Consider the following 10,578-nt stretch of genomic DNA (forward strand, 5'->3'; position numbering starts at 1 on the left):
ACCAAGAATCCTCTACCCAGCAAAGCTGTCAATCAAATACGATGGTGTAATCAGAACATTCCAGGATAAACAGAAGCTAAGGGATTTTGCCAAAGCCAATCCTGCTATGAAAAACATCCTAAAGGAAGTTCTGTGGACTGAGAACCAACAAGAACAGAAAACAACCTGAGAGTGACATACATGGCAGCATCACCCTGAACTCAATCGACAAATGGAAGAGTCAAGAACAAAATAAAATTTTAAGAACAGAGGATCTGGGAGGTCAGTCTATGATCAAAACAATCACAATGTGAAAGAAGGTAAATACAGAGAAACAGAGATCCAGGTGGTGAGAAGGTCAGGTGGATTACAGGATAAAATAGACTGTCTTAAATGGAGGGTAAAGTTAATGGAATATAAGGTAACCACAACTGTGGGGTTAGGGTGGGGGGTTTAGTTCAGGTGTTGGGAAGGACAATACAAGTGGAGAAGGTGGAAGAACAAGGTAGACAGGGGAACACTGAGACAGGTTTGCATGGCCTAAGTGGGACAGAGGTAAATAGTGATGCATGCTTAACCTTGGAACAACAGGGCTCTGTGATACCGGGATCTAGGCATAGCTTGAAGAGGGGAAACAATATTAAAATGCTTGACTGTCTTATGAATATTGGTTTCCCTTGCCTACTATTGTATAATTGACACTTGAGTGGGATAGAAAGGAATTTTGGGAAATATGATTACAGAAAACTTGTAAGCCTGTCTTCAGCCTATAACTGACTGAAATACCTAAAAGGGGTTCTACAACTTGCTTAGTTAAATAGGCCTCTTGCAAAGCCTTTGCAGCGTATACGACCTTAGGTGGAATCCTGAGTCCCACCAAGGGAGAAGAGCACAAGCAGAATGCGGGACCTTATCCAAAGAAGCAGCGACACCAGAGATGGAGGCAGAGATGGGGTCATGGAGAGGGGGAGTGGCTGAGGACTCTAGATTCATGGGATAAGAGGGTCTAAGAGATGGAGGCCAGGAACATGCCCTTTGGAGGTGTTAATTATTATATATGCCTGAGGGGTTTTTTTGTTGTTGTTTTTAAAAAAGTTTTTAAATAAAGCTAAAGTGAATAGAGAGAAATACGGTTAACTGATGGTACATGGAGGGGATTATAATCATTATAATGAAACAAGGTGTATGATTTGTTGAATGTAAAACTGATGATCCACCCTGTAAACTCAATCCACAATAAAAACCTTAAAAAAAAAAAAAGAAACTTTATGAATCTCTATCAGTAACAACTCTGAGTACGAATCTCCAATATATGCATATGTGTTTATTACAGGCACAGCCCACATTAAAAATTAAGTTTAATTTAGCTGGAAAAATAAAGACGTTTCAACATTCTTTACCTAAAAACCATTGGATCCTCTTGCATGTCCTCTAAGGTACATACATTTCCCCTTTGGAGGATTACTTCTTTAGAAAGCCAACAAATTATGATAATAATAAAATATAACTACATTGGGGATGAACAGCTATTCTTATAAGGCAGTATAACTTTTAATTAAAATAAAACAATTTAAAACCACCTCATCTTTACAGCAGAAATTAGAGTAATTGCCATAAAGTAGGCCAGGATACTATGATAGTGTCCTAGGTCTTAACTTATACCTATTACAGCTATTTCATAATCTAATCCATCGCCAAAGAATACAGTCTAGGTTTACAGTCTGAAGTTAAGAACCATACTTGATCCAAACTCAAGCTACCATCTACATTCTTTGATGTACTTTATTCCCAACAATATACACTATTTTTATTACCAAAATCAACTTCCATGTAAAATCCAGTCCAGTGCCAACTATGCAGGGGTTGGAAGAGCTGATGAGCTCACTCACTGCCCCAGGTAGCTGGGAAAGTTTAATTAGATTAGTTCTACCACGTGTACTCTAAAAATAACTGTAACCCCAGTCAAACTGAAGGTAAAAGAGTAAATTACTGGGGGACAGTGGAGAGGGGATGGTGCCATGTCAATTTCTACCTAAGAAATTCCAGTGACTTGGATTTTTCTTAATGGGAATATGAATTATTAATGAAAGTAAAGCCTTAAATTTTCAACCAAATAACTAACAAAACATTTACTAAAGAATCAAGCAGAAAAGGAGTTAATATATCTGGCAAGACTACTTACTTTATGGACAAGGTATCAACGCGCGTGGTCTTGTTTAAGACCACTCACATGGGTTTCTTTTCATAATATTGATGATCTGTACAAGAAACTATGTATTCTAGAAAACCTGAGCATCTGGGGAGGAGGGGGCGAGGGGAGAACAGACTTGGATCTATAGCTTATACAGTTTATACAGTATCTAAAAACTAACTCAATGAATCATGACAGACCTATATGCAAAAGCTAAAACAATACAACTTCTACATGAAAAACATAGGAGATAATCTTTGTGATCTTTTCAGTTAGGCAAATATTTCTTTAGCATACAAACAACATAATTCATAAAAAAAGAAATTACTAAACAGGACTTATCAAAATTAAAAATGTATACTCTTTAAATGGCACTGTTAAAAAGAAGACAAACTGCAAACTGGAACAAAATAGTTGCAAAACACATGATAAAGGATAGTAATAAAATATGTTATTTTTTTAAATGGGCAAAAACTATGAACAGACACTTCAACAAAAATGTGTGAGTAGCAAATAAACACTTGAAATCAAGATGTTCAACATTAGTAACTGATGATGTTGAGTTTGGCAATTTCTTATAAAGTTATATATACATTTACTACACAACTCAGAAATCTCACTCCTAGGTATTTGCCCTAAGGAAATACAAACATATCCGCAAAAATACCTGTAAGTAAATATTTTAGTGGTTTATTCCGATTCATCAAAAAACAACAACAACAACAACAAAAAAAAAAACTGAAAAGTCCCGTATCCCTGAACTAGGTCAATGATAAACAAACTGGCAGAGATTAGATTAACTCCCCACAGAATAGAACACTACTCAACAATAAAGGAACAAACAATGATATACGTATCAACAGGGATGAACCTCAAAACACATTCTGCTAAGTGAAAGAAGGCAGACTCAAATAGTTACAGAATATATACATTCCAATTATAGGACATCCTGGGAAAGAGAAACTGTAGCAATAGAGAACAGACCATCTGATGCCAAAAGCTAGGAGTAGAGGAAGGAAATAAATAACAAAGGGGTAAACAAAACTTTTGAAATGATGGACATGTTCTGTGCCTTAATCAAGGTGGTGCTACAAGACTGTGTGTTTATCAGAATCCAAAGAACCAGTTATCTTAAAAAAAAAAAAAACTACATTTTTCACTCTATGTAAATTAGGTGAATAAATATGACCTGACCTAGAATAAATGGAAGTTGTTGTTGTTTAGTGCCGTTGAGTCGGTTCCGACCCATAGTGACCCTATATAGTGTTTCCTAGGAGCAGCTGTTGAGCCTGAACCGCCAACCTCGCAGTTCAAATGGCTTTGCAGTCTGGCGCACTAACCCACAGCGCCACACCAGGATAAATTAGGTTAATAAATTTGACCTGACATAGAATGAATGGGAGTAGGGAGAATTAAATCATGTAAAGTGCTATCTGACAGACAAAATCCAACAATTCAAAAATACTTAATTCTCAATGCCGTGATTATTAACAAAGTTGGCTAAAGTGGTTGCTATGAGCAGGATATTGACTCAAATGCAATGGTTAAGTGGTCAATATGCCACAGCAGATGAGAACAAATGTCAAGTCTTCTCACTTGAAAGCAAACGTTTTTGGAAGGATTTGCGCTGCAACCAAAGCTGCCTATGTGATTTGTCAGCAATCGCAATAAGCGTAAAGTAAATCCTAAACTCATAAAGTCCCTTGTGCCAATGAAATCTGGGGTGATAATCTCAATCGTATCTTGGGCCTGAAGGAAACAGTAATATCTAAATAATAGTACTATCCTTGATCACTTTACTCTAACTTACTACTCTTAGTTCCCGTGACTTCCAAAAAACCAGCATTTGCTCAGTACAGTTTAGCGGTCTTGCTTGGCATGCTGCCTGCTACTCAAGTGCCCAGCTCTCCCATATATTTAAATATCCAGAGTAAAATGAAATAAGGTTTTGAAATCTCCTCTGACGTTAAAAGGCAAACAGTATGAAATACTTCTGCTATTACATAGGCAGATATTTGAGAGTCATGCAGTTCCTGGTTCCTCTTGGGAGGACAGATGTACCATACTACTCATAATTGAACAACTGTTCAGGGCTGATCTTCATCCAAACTACAAATTTGCTTTTCAGTTCTAGGACACGCAGTCCATCTAGAATCAGCCAATCCTACTTTCTCCATCCCAATTTTTGTTTTCAAGTCCAAATGTTTAATTTAAACTGATTCTCCTTACCTTCCTATTTTTCTGCTTCACTATCAATACTTCTCCAAATCAGCTTTCCTGATAAACACTGACTGCTACACTCTTAATAGCATAGTGTTGAATTAACCAGACAGAAAACCCCAGGCACTGAAAATTTAAAGGGTGAATCTAAAGAGCCTAAAACACATATTATATAAAAGATGTTTATAAGTGAGGAGGTCTTAATTCTGCCACTCTTAAGTAAGCACTTTTAGGAGTTGAATACACTGCATTCACTGTGTCTATTGGTAGGCTGGATAGGGAACTAGTTAATCTGTATTTCCATTGTGCAGAAATTTCATAGCACAGGGCAACACAATTGCACAGCAGCTCTATGCCTCCCATTTTTATCCAAATTATAAGCCTCTGGCACCATCCAGTGGCCCATCTGTATATAACATGCCAGTAATGCAACAATGTGTTAAGATAATAAAGGAGCTACAAATATAAACAAGACAGCCAGAATCCCTTTGTAGCAAATAATTAGAAACCAAGAGTATACAACTCTTGCAAGAAATACAAGTAACAGTATCATTAAAAAGATGAATAGGATGCTGTTGCAGTCCAACAAAGGGCAGAATATATTTAGTTTTAGGAAGAAGAAAATCATTATCATGGAGAAATTAGCTCAGAAGGGAGACCAGGATTTCAATGGTACAACTGAGAAAGGAAACTATACTAGCAGTGAGAAAAGACACGTAAACTGAAAAATCTGATACATTCAGAAAATATACGTAGTATGGTTTGGCTAGATGTTAAGATATAATAAAGCAGTTAAGTATAGCAGTAGGTTGACATATGTGTGTGGAATGTATAAGCTTCTGGGATTTGAAGGCAGAATAAGGCATATTTAGTTTATTCAGTGGGCAATGAAGAGTTTATGAAGTTTCTCAGCAGGAAAATGTTAGGCATGAGGAAGATTAGCTTGTTTAAATTAATTAAATACACTGAAATAAGGTTAAAAGCTATGAGAATAACCTGGGCAAAGAAGTAATGAGGGCCTGCCTTAGGTCGATGATAGAGGGAAGGAACTGAAGTGAAGGAATTAATGTGAGACACATTGTAGAGGTAGCACTGGCAGCTATGAAAACTGAAAGAATAAAAAAAAAATACATATTTTTTTTTCTTTTTAAGTCTGGGTGCCTAAAGGAAATCTAATGCCATAACAGAGAAGTTGGTTTATAAAGAAAGAGGATGAATATATGTAAAATCCAAACTGAGATGTTAAAAGAATACAGTGGAGAACCAAGGTAGGTATTCAATTTGATAAGGGCTACATATATAGACTTGTAAATTATCTGGACAGAAAAGCTTCAAACCTAAATATTTGCAAATTACACATAAAATAAAATAAAACAAGTACCTAGAAAGTCTCGAGAGGACATTCAAAGAAAAAACCTGGGAATACCTACTTTATGAAAAAAAAAGAGAGGAGACAGAAACAAAGGAATGGTTGGAGAAGTAGAAGTTATTATATGTTAAATACTTTAAAAGTCAAGAGATAAAAAAGGAGACAGTCCGTGTTCTAACTGCTACAGGAAGGTACTGAAAGATGTTTAATGAGAAAAGGTTCTAAATCAGAACAGCTTTTCCCAAGAAACTTACTATAGGATTGAGGAGGAATACTGGTTGTCTCCACATAACACAAGGATTCAGTCATCTCTTAGTTCATAAACAGTTATTTCCTTAAAAAACTCGTTGTTTTTGTTGTTATGTGCCGTGGAGTCGGTTCCAACTCTTAGCAACCCTGCACGGGGTTTCCGAGGCTGTAAATCTTTACAGAAGCAGAAAGCCTCATCTTTCTCCTGTGGAACAGCTGGTAGTTTCAAACTGCTGACCCTAAGGTTAGCAGCCCAATTCGTAACCACTACGCTACCAGAGCTCCTTCGCCTACCATAACTCAAGATCCTGTCTAAGCAATTTTGTTTTAAAATTACTGTAGTAATTTATATAAGCCTTTTATATTTTATGTAAATACTTATAAATAAATGCTGACTTCTGCCTTTCAGTTTATTTGCTTAGCATGAACAGCTACTGTTATTAAAGTCAGTATATGGTATAACACAAAGAAAAGCGCTTTGGTGTCAAGCAGACCTGGGTTTGAATTCTACTTCTACCATCTACTTTGCGTTTCAGCTTCTTCTTTTATAAAATGTAATGCTACACAACTATCTTGCTAACTGATTGGAAGAGATCCATATTTGTGCCCATGCCAAAGAGAGGTGACCCAATGGAATGCGGGAATCATCGGACAATATCTTTGATATCCCATGTGAGTAAAGTTTTAATAAAAGTAATACAGAAATGACTACAAGCACACATTGACACAGAACTTCCAGAGGTTCAAGCTGGATTCAGAAGAGGCTGTGGAACGAGAGATATCATTGCTGATGTCCGATGGATCTTGGCTGAAAGCAGAGAATATCAGAAAGATGTTTACCTGTGCTTTATTGACTATGCAAAGGCTTTCGATTGTGTGGATCATGACAAGCTATGGACAACATTTCAAAGTATGAATATTCCGGAACACTTAATTGTGCTCATGAGGAATTTGTACCTGGACCAAGAGGCAGTTGTTCAAACAGAACATGGGAACACTGAACGATTTAAAATTAAGAAAGGTGTGTGACAAGGTTGTGTTCTTTCACCATACTTATTTAACCTGTATGCTTAGCAAATAATCCAAGAAGCTGGGTTATATGAAGAAAAACGGGGCATCAGGATTAGAGGAAGACTCATTAACAACCTGCAATATGCAGATGATACAACCCTGCTTGCTGAAAATGTAGAAAACTTTAAAGTATTTACTGATGAAGATCAAAGAGCACAGCCTTCGGTATGGATTGCATCTCAATGTAAAGAAAACAAAAGTCCCCACCACTGGACCAACAAACAACAATATTATCAACGGAGAAAAGACTGAAGTTGTCAAAGACTTCATTCTTCTTGGATCAACTATCAACACTCATGGAAGCAGCAGCCAAGAAATCAAAGGATGTACTGCATTAGGCAAATCTGCTGCACAAGACAAAGTGTTGAAGAGCAAAGATGTCAACTTGAAGACTAAGGTGCACCTGACCCAAGCCATGGTATTTTCAATAACCTCATATACATGTGAAAGCTGGACAGTGAATAAGGAAGACTATAGAAGAATTGATGCTTTTGAGTTATGTATGGTGTTGGAGGAGAATATTGAAAGTACCATGGGCTGCCAAAAGAACAACCAGCTCTGTGTTGGAAAAAGTGCAGCCAGAGTGCTCCTTGGAGGCCAAGATGGCCAAACTTCATCTCTCATACTTTGGACATATTGTCAGGAGGGATGAGTCGCTGGAGAAGGATATCATGTTTGGTAAGGTGGAAGGTCAGAAAAAAAGAGGAAGACCCCCAGCAAGATGGATTGGCAAAGTGGCAGCATCAATGGGGATCAAGTGTGGCACCGATAGTGAGACTGGCCCAGGACAGGACAGTGTTTCATTCTGCTGTGAATAAGGTCACTATGAGTCGATACCGACTCGACGGTACCTAACAACAACAACCCTGCTCAACAGATGACAGTTTAGAAGATAACAGACAACATAAGCAAAGAACCTGTCTGTATATGGTGGTGGTGGCTGTATGTTGTCAAGTTGCTTTCAACTTACAGCGACTCTGCAAAGGGTTTCCAAATCTTTATGAGAGCAAAAAGCCTCCTCTCTCTCTTGCAGACCAGCTAGTAGATTCAAACTGCTGACCTTGCAGTTAGCAGTCCAACTCCTAACCCACTATACCACCAAGCCTTCTTTCTGTACATGGTTGTCATTGTTAAGTGTCATCGAGTCGGTTCCAATTTATAACAACGCTGTACAGAGTTTCCAAGGAGCAGCTGGTGAGCTTAAACCAAAGACTTCCAGTCCAAACCAATCTTGTAGTCCAGCGCATTAACCCACAGCACCACACCAGGACTCTCTGTACATGGTTGTTGTTAAGTGCGATTGAGTTGGTTCTCACTCATAGCAACACTATATAGGGTATTCGAAGAGCAGTTCAAACCGGCCTTGCAGTCCAGCACATTAACCCACAGCTCCATAGGTACACAAAAAATCTGTATCATCTTTCTAGCTTCCTATCTCTGGTTCTAAACTCTATTTCCTAGAGAAGTCTGGACTTTTTGCCACTCAACAATGATCCTCTAAACACGGTACACATAAAACAAAGCTTAAAGCCAAAAAATCTATATATCCACTCTCAGTGACCTTTTAAAAGAATTCAGAGTTCTCTTGCTCATTCTTGTTCTATAAACTAAGGTAAACCAATTTAACCAGAAGCCTCCTTTTCTTTATATACTTCTCCCCCTTTAAGGGAGAGAGATACCCAAGACAGAGGACTGCAAAGCAATCACTGCAGAGAAGATGAGGAAATCCTTTGACAGGCAAACTATGAACAAAGAACACTGTTCCTTACCTGGATCAATACCTTCTCTCCCCGCTGATGATACCAAACTCCCTGTTGTTTACAGTTTGATTGGCTTCAACTCTAATAACAATATATTTGAGTATGTCAGGAATGTATGTACTCTAGCCCTTGAGTGCTGACCAATAGCAGCAGAGTTGAGAAATTTTCTATAGTAACTTTCAAGCCTAATGACCTTAATAATGCTAAGGAAAATACTATTTGCCATCATGAAATACTTTGCATCAAAAATACTATCCTTGAAGTGACATCGGAGGATTCTTTAGAAAAGGGGTTGGAGAAATTATCACAAACCCATCTGCCAGCAGGTGGCCTGTGTCAGCCGGTGCAGGTCACCATGAACTGGCTATTGCATGACTATGATCCTTATGTGGTTGAAGAGCCTAGTGACGAGGAGCCAGCTCTGAGCAACTCTGAAGATGAAGTGGCTATGCTTTTACATGGAACTTCTGTCCAAAAATAAAAGCTCATCAGAGAATGTCTTACTGGAGAAAGTGAATCATCGAGTAAAGATGAATTTGAAAAAGAAATGGAAGCTGAATTAAATTCCACCATAAACACAGTGGAGAACAAGTTATCCTCCCTGGAAACAGTAGGGTCTTTCTCAGGAAATGGGAAAGTAGGAATAGCGACAACAAAGTACTATGATGCTATTTATTTTGACTCTGATTCTAAGGATGAAGACAAAGCAGCACAGGTGACCAAGAAAATAAAAGAAGAAATGACATCGGATTCCAACAAATGATGAATTAACTCTATGATTCTGAAAAAGTTAACAGAGATCAGGCTTGGGTCGATGCAAAGAGAAGGGGCTAACCATGGTTTTGGAATACAGCAGCGACATCAACAACAGCCTGTTCCTAACAGTGATGCTGTCTTGAATTGCCCAGCCTGCATGACCACGCTGTGCTTTGATTGTCAAAGGCATGAATCATACAAAACTCAATACAGAACAATGTTTGTGATGAATTGTGCTGTCAACAAAGAATAAATTCTAATATACAAAATCCCGGAGATACCGGCTGAAAGGAAGAGAGGACATATGCACAGGAGCGCCCACACTTGCAGATGATACCCACGTGACCTGGACCGGATGACTGGATGATCGGAGCTCAACCAGGAGAAGAAAGAAGAGGGGGGAACAAAAAAAAGAGTGAGTTGATACACTCTGATGAACTTGACCTATACCTATGGAGCAGAGACTCAAAAGAGGGAACAAATCCTCACAGCAATAAACATTCATACCCACACCCACACAAAGAGTGGACAGAGAAGGGCAGCTTGGACATTGGATAATCAAATGGGGAGGGGGGCTACAAAGGCAAGAAGTGACTGGCTTACAAGCTTTCAAGAGAGAACTGGTGCTAGGGAGCATGGCGGAAGGTAGAATCTCTAGTAGGTACTATTCAATCTGTCTGGGCAGAGCTGATGAAAGGAGATACAGACGGGTAACTTGTGATACTGTAGTGAATAATGCTTATCAGGACGGAGTGTGAGGGTTGGAAATGCAAAGGTGGAGGTTTTGTAAGAAGGAAGGGAGTGATTAATTCTCCAGGATAGGAACGGAGGCCTCTGGGACCATCAACAGAGAAGAGCCGAGAGCGGGACCCTACCCAGAGAAACAGAAATGCCTGAGATGGAGACAGTGATGATGACGTGGAGTGATGAAGCGACTGGGGACTTTGGACCCAGAGAGGAAAAGGGACTGTGGGCTGAAAACT

At 38.7% G+C, this 10,578-nt stretch overlaps 1 protein-coding gene and 1 pseudogene across 1 annotated transcript in view; one reads left to right on the top strand and one right to left on the bottom strand.

The window, feature by feature from the left end:
* Nucleotides 1–10,578, bottom strand: part of DCAF8 (DDB1 and CUL4 associated factor 8) — a 69,373-nt gene that overhangs the window by 49,573 nt on the left and 9,222 nt on the right. The window lies entirely within an intron of this gene.
* LOC102834284 overlaps nt 9,195–10,578 on the top strand; it is an 11,858-nt pseudogene continuing 10,474 nt past the window's right edge.

This window comes from Chrysochloris asiatica, unplaced genomic scaffold (genome assembly GCF_000296735.1).
Source record: "Chrysochloris asiatica unplaced genomic scaffold, ChrAsi1.0 scaffold00042, whole genome shotgun sequence".
Taxonomy (NCBI): Eukaryota; Metazoa; Chordata; class Mammalia; order Afrosoricida; family Chrysochloridae; genus Chrysochloris; species Chrysochloris asiatica.